This window comes from Adelges cooleyi, unplaced genomic scaffold (genome assembly GCF_023614345.1).
Source record: "Adelges cooleyi isolate 19-005CV unplaced genomic scaffold, UGA_ACOO_1.1 ACOO_flye_CR_arks_rails_tigmint_CR_PRNA_306, whole genome shotgun sequence".
In the NCBI taxonomy this organism is placed as follows: Eukaryota; Metazoa; Arthropoda; class Insecta; order Hemiptera; family Adelgidae; genus Adelges; species Adelges cooleyi.
The window spans coordinates 960,826-974,447 of record NW_026095977.1 but is presented as its reverse complement, the minus strand read 5'-3'; the positions used below and the strand labels follow the sequence as shown (position 1 = coordinate 974,447).

At 32.2% G+C, this 13,622-nt stretch overlaps 1 protein-coding gene across 4 annotated transcripts in view; it reads right to left on the bottom strand.

Moving 5' to 3' along the window:
- Positions 1-13,622, bottom strand: part of LOC126839578 (uncharacterized) — a 189,813-nt gene that overhangs the window by 36,092 nt on the left and 140,099 nt on the right. For 2 of the 4 annotated variants that reach the window (XM_050574953.1, XM_050574952.1), the window contains exon 1: positions 287-484. The exons of the other annotated variants lie outside the window; for them this stretch is intronic. The gene's annotated coding sequence lies outside the window, so the exon portion shown is untranslated. Of the gene's footprint in view, positions 1-286; positions 485-13,622 lie in introns of those variants that run through there. 4 annotated transcript variants of the gene reach the window in all.

Here is a 13,622-nt window from a genome sequence, read left to right as displayed (position 1 = left end):
AAAAAACAATCGCACGTTGTTAAAGTCATGTCAAGTTTTTCCAACTGGGACTTATCAACGCATTAATGGCCAGCCTTGTAAAAATAAAAATTGTAATGGCCAGAGAGGCTTTAACGCGGTGACTTTAACGCAGTGACTTCAACGCCCGTTAAGGGGTTTTGATTTTGTTGTTTTTTCTTCCAAACGCATCAACGTTGGCGGTGATGTTTAATACGATTTAAAAAAAAAATAATTAAAAACTAAAGGCGATTTTCGTGTAATTATCATCGTTGTTAAACAAACTCACTTGGTTTTTTTTTTTTTGTCGGGGTTCGGACGACGTCGGTTACACGCGGCTGTCAGCTGAGCGTCGACGAACTGATGTCGGTCTAGTATTCACAACGTCTACACGGGCGCGCACTGGCACATTTCAAGAGTATCAGCACCGACTACGACGATGACCTAACGCGCGTTGTTACCTTGTTATTAATGCGGTCGGATTTATAAAAACCGTATAAGAGTGAATCTCCTGTTGCGGTCACCGCCGCGTAGAAGGGTTCCCGTGGCCCGTGTGTCGCGCGCGTGCCGTAGGAGGGGCGCTGACCAACACAGCACGGTCGCGCGCAGTGAAAGTAATAGAGGAAAAAACCATATATTATTAATGATAATAAATCAACCCACAACGACCAAAAGGTAACAGCTCGCCGTCGTCCGGGTCGGATCCGTTACACCGAACGTTTTATGATTTTTTTTTTCTTTCCCCGGTCCAAGGTCCCCGACAAACGCGCGAGGGTGTTAAAAAAACCATAGTCGCGTGAACCGCGCTTTTAAATCTAATAGTGTTACAGAGAGATATTATTACACGTGGGAGAAAGACAGAGCCAAGTCGGGCACACGGTGTATATATATATATATACCTTATAAACCGGATTGCTTAATGTACACGTCGCCAATTGAGATAATAATCAAGTCATAATTTTACGCTATTTTGTGGGAATCAGAACCTTATAAAATGTTTACAACAATTGTAAGTCAAGTTGATAGCACAGAATCACAGATATGTATATATTATTTTATACATAGACATATAGCCCAAAAAAATGGCCAACGTCGACTTCAATTCTTATCACCGGCCAGCAGTCTAGTTTGTTATTTATATTTGTTGTTGGGCATAAGTTTCAGTCTGCTATTTTTGCCTAAACTGGCTTTATCTCTCTCTCCAATATCATAACGTGTACTCTTTGATTTATCGTTATAGTACATTGTCTGCCTGTCTATGATTAAGTCGAGTTTTCGTGGGAAAGTCCACTCGAGCGCTGAACGTTGAACCTATTAAGTATAATGTCCTTGGAGCCTTGTTGTCAAGGGAGACTTCAACGCAGGGTATTCCCAGTGTCCGATTTTTTGGTTTGAAAGTAAATTGGATTCGTCGAAAGGACAACTGAAGTAAACCTTAAATCGCTCTAAAATGGTTTTTTTCATGACTCAAGTACACTCCAGAACTTTCAATTGATCCTTTGTACCGTTTTAGTTAAAATGATTTAACCGCTGGTTGATGTTACTCTTCAGTCGAATTACACATTTGATTTTACGATTTCTTGGTTAACATTTAATTGTATTTTAATCACAGTTTAAGCTTAAGACATATTATACGGTCAGTTAAGGACTTTAAACTGATATTAGTATCAATTAGCTTAAGTTAGCTCACACAGTTTAAACTGCAGGCAAATTGTGGTCGGTTAAAGACTTTAAACTGAGATTAGTATAAATTTATCAAGTAATATTACATTTTACTAGAAGAAAACATCTACTAGTATTTTATAATACTAAATATTCCTATTAACAAGTAGTTGTTTTAATTTGATTTAATCTTGTTTAAACTTTTAATCGAATTATAATGATGAGGTATAATTTATATTATTTGCAGTTAGTTGTTTCAATGCAAGTACCAATTTTATTTCAAAACAAATACCTCACATAACTATTTTATGTTCTAGATGATTGGTAATTATGTTAAATGATGTACCTATGCTGCTTGTACTGTATCAAAAAAAAAAACAAAATAAAAATGAAACTAGTATGTGAGCACTATTAATATAACATAAGGAACTCAAACGAGTGGTTTATTAGTATATTGAATTAATTTTTAAATAACATAAATTATTATTAGGTATCAAAATATGTAAAAAATAATTACAAATTGTTTGCTGGTGGTATTTTTTTTAGAGTTTGGAAATCATTTTAACGTTTGTTTAATTTTAAACCGTTCATATTAGCTGTTGAACAGCTGATAAAATTGCCCTATAACTGTGTACGTTATATAAACCTACTTACACCACTATTGTTTTAACCTTCGCTGTGTATTTCTCTTGGCAAATCTTGACTGTCTCTCCTTTCCCTCCCACCCCTCGTCCACCGCGCCCTCTCACTGCGCTTATGATAATGACCATAAGCCATAGCCGTTGGCGTTGCATCAACCCAGCCAGGTTTACCGGTCACTCTCGGTCTCACAACTTCTGTCGTTTTGATCTAATTATTCTCCACAAAACACACACATACATACGAATGCACAATATATGAATAATATATGCATTATAATGCATACGATTATTATATAGTTGTTATTACATCACACACACACACAGTTGACCACACAACAGAAGAACTGGTGTTACAGTCAGTCTGTGCCTACCCTAAATGTTGTCTTAAGTCTGTATTAGCGATTGACTCTGATTGTCTAAACCAACGGTGTGCCACTCAAAAAATTATGTAGCAAAGTCCCAAATTGTCCCAAATGAAAACTCCCATAAGAGAAGTATATTTTAAAGATAAGTATACCGTTTGTATGGTGTTTTAGACTTAAGGCCTAAAATATATAAAATTAATAATACATTTTAACGTTAAGGCTTAATTATTGTTACCCACAAAGAAACTGTATATTTAAATAATATGTCGTTAAAATATTTTTTAGTAATATTGTAAATATATTTTTTTTTTTACATCGTGTCTTGGCTAAAAATGAAATTTAAAATAACACAATTATTCCAATTATAACTCCTAAACATTTAATTTGTTCATAGTAATATAAGGAATTGTTTTCAAAACATGTTTGATATTATCCTTATAGAACGAATTATGATGTGCATATATTTTTTAAAATATCAAAACTTAAGTACTTTAAAATATAATATTGTTAAAATATATTTCATTTGTACAGGTTAATAATATTTCCTTGATATATTATACATTGATTAGTGTTATGCATAATTTTATTTTCATAGGTACTATTTTCTACCAAATCTTTAGAAAATGTTATAAATCGATGTGTGGAACTGTATGTGCTCTTAGGACACAGCTAAAAAGTAGTTTGGCAGTATTTACAAATATTATCATTTTCTTAGTAAAAAAGCTTCTCCTATACCAGATTTGAAAGACAATATTGGGCCAAGACAGAAATAATTGGTTTGTATAATAATAATATGTATATTGTAAACTTGCACTATTTTTACGGGCGGAATTTTTGTCTGGTTTTTTCTAAACAATACCCTATTCCTATATGCATATATTTTATGATAATTATATATATTACACTGGTTTTTTTTTCATGTTTAAGCAACACCAGATCGGTAGTCGGTCCGGTATGATATTTGTTTTCTTCTAATCGGTGAGATGTTGCGTTAACCGTGTCGACGAAACGATCGGACGATGACTTTAAGAAAAAAAGAAAAAATGCAGAAATACTTGTCCGTTAAAGCGTTAATATAGGGATTCACACGGTATACCCAAACACGCCTACAACAGTGTCATCGCGACAAGCTTAATAATATCGTAACTATTATTTAATACCCAATACGGACACAATATAGTAATGGGCTAAGATAATGTTCGGATGATAACCGCGCACTTTCGTTTTTGATGGTTCGCAAAATAACGCAATGTCATAATAATATTATTATTGCACCGAAACCACAAGACATTTCCAACTAAGTGTTTCCGCCTCGACGACGCTTATTAGTAGTACTTACCTTAGCTGAGCTGTACAATAGCATAATGTAGCTATAACTTTATTACCCGGTTAAATTTACAGTAAAATATCGGCGGCAGTTAAGGAAATAGCAAATTTAACGATTCGTGGCAAACACCACAAATCCAAGGAACTTTCCACATTACATTTGAGAGGACCGCCCCGTTGCAATGGTATAGTGGATCTTATTGTGGGGTCTTAGGCAGATTTTTAGTTCAGGTTCATCCGGCCCGGTGATACTGCGATGATATTGTTAAGGTCTAAATGCAAATCAGTTCTGTTGGAAAGTTTGTTATTTCATATTATACGTAGTTAACTTGTGTGGGTTTTTCTGAACACTAAAAATTTGGCATTCGAATGACCGCATAATATTGGTTTCGATAGCGGATGCAGTGTATAATTATTATTCTATATTTGTTGGAAGAGTAGTAGGCGGCCATGTCGTCAACAATAGATAGAGCATATACTTTTTAAACACCACAAAAAGTAGGCACCTAAAATACATCAATGTACAAATCATAATGTACAAAGTAAAAGTTGCAAAAGAGCACGTTTTAAGATGGAAAAGTTTTTAATACAAAACAGTTGTGTTCATTTCACATGGAACGACCGCGTAATGGAAAACTAACAAAACTAGTTTGTTCATATCAAATCGATAACGAATATTTAAGGCTAAACGAATTACAAAATTGCAATCTTTATCAATATTTTAACGATCCGTCGTCGAATCGACGGGCCGATAGATCACAGGGCGATCCGTACTTTGATTGCCCAACTAAATTCCGTATTAAATCTAACTGAACCTTACCGTGTAGAAAAACTCTTAACCCTGTACCACCGAACAAGGCTAGTTATTTTTAACGCTTGAATTTCTAGTCCACTCGGTTGTGTAACACACTCATAATGTGATTAATCGAATTACACGCCGGAATGGCCTATGAAACGTGTATTTGTATAATTTATACATCAAAATAGGCTAATAATTATTAAACGTATTAAATTAAAATTTTGTTTAGATTTAAAATGAAAAAAATACTGTGTAAAATAACGGATTAAATAATAATATAAATACAAACTTGTTTTAATATTTCTATTTTTTTTTTTTTTTTTACTAACCGTGAATCAAAATGTATAGTGTCTAATATGTTATTAATGTATTAGATAAATAATAATAATATTGTGCAGATTTTGGGTGTTTTCACTACCCGTAGGTACGTTTTGTGTGCAAAACTTATGCAACAACAGCGTTGAATGCGGGTTATTATAATTATATATTATATTGTAATCTATTACATGGACTTGTGTATATAATATATACCTACACACAATCATTTATTTGTTTGAGGTAAAAGTAATTTAATGTTTTTATGGGTTACATTAAAGTATAACATACAGTCATACAACTCTGCCGTTGGCTATTCCACTACTTAGGTTTGTGTTGTTGTTGTATGCAAGTATGACTACCAAACCCCTATGGTTGTAAAAGAAGAAAATAAAACTAAAGCAACTGCGGAAAGGTGGAAGCTCACATGGAGGATGTGTGCAATGATTTGGTATTGGAAAAGATTGTTTGGGAGTTGCGCCAAGAAAACGGAAATAGTAAAAGGAGTAAGAAACGCTAGAGAGTGGTTATATTAAATCAACTTTTAGAGGAGTTCTGAGTAGCCAGAGAAATTGTGACAAACAGAGATATAATATGCCATTAGATAGGATTTAACAGCGGTTGACTCCATTTATAGCCAAGACAAAAAATAAATAAAATATGCAGGAGTGTGGCAAAAATAAAGTGATAAATAGAGTAGCCACTTAAGTATATAACAGTAAAAAGAATGAAGGAATTAAATTAAGTCAAACCGTGAACAATGAAATGTTGTGCAGTTTAAGGAAAATTATATCAACACTTAAGCGAGGCCCAATTAAGAAAACGAGTGTTGGTCGTTGGAGAAGACAATAAACCGGAAGTAGCGGAAATTAGAACGTTAATAAAGTAGACGTGTAAAGATTTGGGATTTGTTCCGAAAATAAAAGTGATAGACAATAAGTCTTTATTATGACAAGCAAGAAAGATTAGAGTAAAGGGATTATGAGGTGGACTGTAGACCGAAATGCATGGACAATACAACTTGGTAGTGTGTGAAAGTTAAGTCAAGTTTGTTTTTTCTATTTTCGTATCCAGAGTTCACGGTTCACCACTCTAATCCGTACAGAAATAATTTCGGTAATGTGTATTATATTATGTGGCAATAAATACTTGTAAGGATTCAATATATTAACGGCTGCATAACATAATAAACCGTATAATACCTACCAAATGAGATTTGTTTTTTTTTTTTTTTATTGCAGAAAGCCTCCACCAAACTAGTTTCTTAATGTCGTATCAAAACTATAAATTTGAAAATATTTAATTTGTTTTTCCCTTTCATTCGGTTCCAGCTCACCAAACGTGTGAACGCCTGCCTTGGACCAGCTGTAATCATTATAATTTACTAATTAAGAAAAACACATAAAAATGCCAAAAACATGGCAGTTAATAGGTTTTTTTGCACACTATATAAAATTTTCAAAAAACACCTAACATCGTTATTTTATTCATAAGTGTGTAGTATATAGAAGACATAAAACTAAAAAAAAAAAAAAATGGCCAGCGAAAGGTTAGTTTTGATATTGCACCTTACCGCGATTTTTGAAATAACTAAAAAAATTGTGTAATTATAATATTAACGACCGTCAAAAATATTGTTTGTGTTCTCTTTGCCATATAAAATTAACGTCCCACCTTGCACGGACGAGTGGCTTGTAATATTTTGAAATAGATTGTTCATTCATACAATTTGCATTGTTTCAAATCGTATTACCTAAAGTCAAATGTATTCCAAGTTCAAATATGAGCCTATTTCTCGAAAACAAGTATTTTTAATGAAAAACAATTTATCGTAACTGTTAAAATATATATATTACAAAAAAATTTGTTTTGCCTTAATTTCCTATCGTTGTGTCCTGTTTTATAGCCTTATAATGAACACCTAATTGATTATTAAATCAATAAAAGTAAATAGAATGATTATTGTCAAGTCTGTTTCTTAAATGCTTTTAATGTTATTGTTAGTGAGCAATTTATAAGTTTGTAATTGATAGACTTAAAAAAGAGAAACCTGACCTTAAAAATGTTATGCAAATTAATAAAATAATATATCAGTTTACATTGCGAAAAGCCAAACGCAATAATGTGATCCAAATAAAATTGTACACAATATCATACTGCTAGGTTGCAATTTTTGAAATTAAATATAAAAAACACATCGTTTACATTTAATGACTAATTTTAATGTTTATAATATTTTAAAGCGCAGTGCAAACCAGAGGTCCTCGTCTTAATCTCAATGCTAATACTATCGAGACAGTGCCTTCAAAACCGTCCTCGTCTCAGGTAAGAGCTATTTTGTATGTACAATTGTACTTGTCGACGGTGTAAGACTTAAATAAAACACATACCTAATCACCAGTGAGCACAATCGTTGCAGTGGTCAACGGAAATTGTGCAAGGTCGAAGAAAGCCAATTTTACAATCGATTCGATGACTGATCTGCTCGAGTGTTGCTAAACATATTTTGATATATTATTCCATGCGTTTGTCCATGGATGATGATTCATAACCATGAGTGCAATTATTATTTTGTCGAGTGATTTGCCAAACGGCCGGCCAGCAGCCTAGATGTTATTAATTCACTGTACACACATTTCTTAAAGTTTTCTTAAACCCAACTTGGAGAAGAACCGGAGCACTATGCTGGTGTCTCGGTCGAGTAGATTCTGCGGCAAAGGAATTGACATGTTTATGTGTTGTTATTGCACTTCACGCCGGGTTAGGTGTAATCCCCATGGGGTATCCTCAGAGTATCCGCAGTTGTTTTTAAAATATTATTTAAGATGATTACCGACTTAATAGCAATCGTACTGCGCTTGGATTATGACTGCAAGCAAGAAAATCCGACAGTTATCTATTGCAGTCAAGGATGGCGATTAGCTACGAATATGCCTTTGGCTTGTACGTTTTGCGTTTGGATATGATATTTGCCATATCACAGCGTAACATCTTATTCATCTGTTATACTGTGACCTATATAATAATATACCGGTAATTAATTTGGCCTCAACGCGCGGTTCTTGTGAACACTTGTACTCTCAGATTCTAATCGATTACCCGAACAATAGTCGGACAGCTTGCGGTCATCAACACAATAATAACGCACTGAACGCGTTTGGACAACACTGTTAAACTGCCACATCATAGGCGTACGGTTGGCCGAGTTTGGTCTTTTGTAAAATCATCATTCGATCATCAATACATGTTATACCAGTTCTTAAGAGTATCCTCTGGAAAGGATCACATATATTTTCTTGTCAGTCTTCAACCTTGTGCAATTTTTCAGGTTTCTACCGATAAATACTATCCAAAGTGTTTGAATTTTGTGAACGTTTCTCCATTTGTACCATCTTTCCATCTGAAATCCAACAACAGGTATCTTCCCTTCCGGTTTTTTATCTATAACTGCTCTGACGGTTTCTTCCCAAACACTATATTCTTTGTCCTTTTATGTAACTAGTGGCTGGTGCTGAAAATTCATAAATTACCATTATAATCCAGAAAATAATATCTGTTGGACAGTATGATCAGTTTGACTATGGTATTGCAAAGTAAAACGTAGTCGATACTTGCCGTTTAAATGCAATATATACGATTTGTATTTATTTATAACTCTTTATTTATTAAAACCGAGATTAACACCTAATGACTATATTGTATTACGCCCTTGGCCACAGTGCTCTTTGTTAAATACATTTTTTTTATATCTAAAACATCTCATCCTGACCCGAGCGATATTCATATAGTGTTTATTAAGCAGCTCGTTAGACTTGATAATATCTATGATACATCTTCGAAAAATACTTTCAAGACATGTATGGTAAATAAATAAAAAACTAAAAAAAAAAAAATCACTTCGTCGTTCATTAATTATATTTTTTGTTAAAATTAAATTAGCCAATAAATCAAATTTGTAGGTAATTACAAATAAAACCGTTAAGTCAAAACTGTTGATATTAAAATTATTATTTACTATGAAAATAGTTGAATTCAATTATATTTTTGAGCTAAAAACGAAAACACTTATTGCACAACGCTGTGATCCCAGTCTAAATTCGATAGATTCCAGCATAATTATTACTTGCATTTAATATTAGTTTAGTGCTTATAATGGTTTTTCACAAATTAAAAACCAACAGCAGAGTCCACTGGCCTATCCCGTTGGGCTAGAGTTTTTTTTTTTTTTTTTTATAGATATTGAAGGATAAGTAAATAAAAATTAAAAACCCAAAACTAATTACAATTGTGTTGCCTTAGGGCCAGCAGGTAAATAATTGCAATTGTGCTCGTGCGGTAGACTGACAATAATTAAAAATCATTTTCTCGACCCGTTGTCAATTGCTAATGCGAATGAAATGGGTATAAAATACATAATACACGTACACAACATATGTACAGAAATAATTATTGTTATAGCATCCTTTTAATATGGTTAATTAACTCAATGCGACCAGCCAGGGTCGGGCGATCAGCGTTTTTGTATTCTTATTAGACCTCGAGAAACACATTAGTTTCCGATAGGTAATATACCTAATACTCGCAGTCTATGACTGTTGTTGTGTTTGAAATATAATATATTATATTTGACTGGATGCGGCCCATTAATGTGGACTTTAACGATTACGTGTACCCGACGTACTGACATAGGTTACCTGGGCCATTAATATTATCTTACCAAAAACGGGTTGACTATTTTTTAAAAATCGTATAGGCTAAGTTAGATCTCTACCATAAGAAGAATTTTCAACACTTTAAAAAGTTGACAAGTTTTTGTGTATTTCTGATCTATAGAAAAATGGAACAACAATCAATCTGGTGTACAATTAAACGCAAGACATATATATTTCTTCGGTACTTGTTTTTTTTTTAACCTTTTTGTTTATTATTGGTTAATTCGTTATTATTTTATTACATATTTAACAATTCAAATTGAGAATAATATCTACTGAACATTTTGAGTGTTGGATTTACAGATTGTGCTGTAATTCATAGTAAAATAATCTATTATACAACTAAAATATATTTAATATATTTAATATTAAAAAAAGAATTAAAAAAATTACTATTATTATTCCAAATAATAACACGGAACAGGTACGCTGAATCGATCAACAAAACTGACAATTAATACTTACCAATTTCAACAGGTAACAACATGTAACGGCATTACATTATAAGAATTATTCTATTTGCAAAATTATTGTTTTGTTTTTCTCTGATTTCTTTGTATTAAAAGATTATTAAATTAGATTAGATTATAGAATTAGTTAGATTGTAAAATTGACTGATGTAAATCTAATGTGGCCCCCAATCTAATTATCAGACCACAAGTCCTAAAAAAAAAAAAACTTTTCAGCCCTTTTTGGGGAAAACAGGGTTACATGGTATATACTTTTTTTTTTCTAGATTTTGATAATATGAAATGTTTCAACTATTTTCGTTAGAAATGAAAATAGTTGTACCTATTAAGTATCTTTCAGACAGGATTAATTGTGATCCATAGACTTGAGCTACATATGAAGAAAGCGGTCCATGTTATGTAAACGTGAACGCGACCTGGTATTGTTTTTTTTTTCCCGTGTAATTTGTTGCAAATAACCATATCGTGTTAATCTTAATCTTGTCCGGCGCCGAAAGATCTTTATTATTTTTTTTTTTTCTTCACTTGCAGCGATTTTTCGATCGTAATCGCCCGATAAGGTTGATAATTTTTTTTTATTATTAATGGGCCGCTGATGTTTTGACCGAAAGACCGGCTCCCGCCTACGCACTCGTTTTTAACCGTTGCTCTAGATTAACGTTTTATACAATAATAATACAAAATAATAATGAGTTACCGCCCAACGCGCCTATTCTGGTCTGCCCTCGACACTGTCAATGGAAGGTACATACATAAGAAAATGTGTTTATAAAAAAAAAAAAACCGGGGTTGTAAAAAAAGTAATCTCGCCCACTAAGTTGAGAAATACTGTGCAAAACCCAAAACGTCAGCTCGGTTAGTCACCGGGCTTTGCGCAATCCTATAAAATATTCTTAGCATTAAAACACTTTTACTAGACTCGATAAAAACATTTTTTCTTCGTGTAGTCTAAACGCTAAAGTTACGTGAACAACTTTTTAATTTTTTGTCATTAACCTTTATATTAAAATAATAATAGCCTAAATGTAGACATTGAGTCGTTATCAATGGCTATTATATTTAGGCATATATATTTCACCAAACCGAACATTGAAAAGCTAAACCTGATCAGTGTTTGGCTGTTTGGTGTTGTTTCCTAATGGAGTATGATAAAAATGATTAAAAACAAACGGCAATAATAATGTGTAATTAGGCTTATAATTATATTATTTTACAAGTATTGTAACAGCACAAGTTTAATATTATATAATTGCCATCGTTGTTATATTAAAAAGACACCACAAAACAAAAATGTATTAGCTTATGTATTTCAATACATGTTTCAGTTGTTTAAATTTGTTCTTATTTACTTATTAAACAATTTATTCGAGTATTTTAAATATTTTTTATACAAATGTACACATTTTTGTATCTCTATTCAAGTACAATTATTTTTTTTCACAACATTGTTCATCGATAATTATGCACACACATAATATAAATTGTATACAAACATAAATTCAATTTAAATATCAGTTCACTCATATTCGAGCTTTTTAAACCCGGTTACTTTTAAAAAGGATGAATGAATATTAATGTATGCGCTTTACGTTGTAATTGTGTATGAACAAGTTAATTACCCAGCCTTGCACAATATCGTTAACGATTTACTCATCACTTTGTGTATTGCCACAATGGGATTTGAACACTAGTGATTTGAATATTACTTTTGAAGGTAAAAAATACAGCGGCCGTGACGCCCTTTTTTTTTTAGTGCTTTGTATTTTTTGAACTGTAACGCGCTATAAGCGCTCTGATACCGAGTTGCATAAAAACTAGATATCAAGAAATTGAATCATCTAAAATAACAATTTATATGTTCCATTCACTAATAATTGTTGGTTAATTTAAATCTAGTTCGTCGATGCATATTATTATACTTATACTCATTTTCAGTGCATAAAATATATTACTTTAATAATTATTCTCCCAGTTAAAAACTGTGTACCTAAGTTTACCTATATGTTGCTGCCATGCTCGTTTTGCAGTAGAATGGAAAAAAAAAGTTATTATTGCACACAGTATACACCCAAGTCACATTTTGTTTCAAGACATTGTTTTAACTTAAAGCAAAGAAGAAAAACGTTGCCCATTTGCTCAGCCCGATAATAATTCTAACCATCGATCAAAATGACAAAGTTCTATCTACTTAAAATACTTAAATAGGGTATTTAAAGGTGTTTGAAAACAGTTACTCTCAAACAATAGCTACTAAAATACTTTACTACTAATTTATTACTAACCCAAGAGGCAACTTACCGTTAACGTACCGCCTATACCGTTAAGTAATTCCTTAACTTCCCTATTTGAACCTAACACAATTTTTTATTATCAAGTCTGTCAAGTGTTTTCACAAACTGTACAGATTCGCATGATTTTACCCACCTTGGAGTTATACAATAATCGAATTACATTACTCTATATTATAATCATAGAAAAAAAAACACATGTCCGTTGCTCAACATAAAAAAAAGGGCGTTCATCTATTACCAGACTAGGATAGGTAACATTATTAAAACAACACGATACTAACAAAATGTTTAATTATCATAATAACGTCGTCTCTTGGCGAACGACGTTTTAATTTATTTATCTTGAAATTTAGCCGTTTAGACGATTACATAATTTATCTCAATCGGTTAGTTTATCTATGATAAATTTATCAGAAAAAATTAAATCAAAGCCTTAAACTGTTCTTAAACGGACACTACTCATTATTGGAAACCTACCCGTCTCTCCTATTATCTGCTACTTTGCACCTGCAAGAATGCAAAAACTGTTTAGTCAATATCTTGTAATACATAATAAGTACAATGGTTTTTGTTTAACAAAAGTATTCTTCACATAGTGACTGGTCGTTAAAAGTACTGTAATGTCAACGTTTTCTCAAAGCAAATATAATTTATAATAATTTCAAAGAAGAAAACTGGCCAACATAAAATGGGGAAATGTAAAGTTCACATTTTGTTACACATTTCTAAGAAACTTTTATGTACCTACTAATGATTAAACGTTTTTTATAATATCTGTAATTAACATACATTAACTGCATTCCATTAAGATGGGACTATAAAATGAATTGTTCGTTTAGGAGGGGGTGGATTTTTCCAATAACAAGTACATAATATTATTTGTCTAGTACTGTGTAACTTAAGTTGCATTTTTTTTCTAGTCTATTCTAACCATTTATTTCTACTTCTGATTGCCATATTTTTCTACTTTTATTAAATATCCATGCAAATACGGGTTACAGGCTCGTTGTTTATATTTCTAATGGTTTTTAAAATTATAATTGA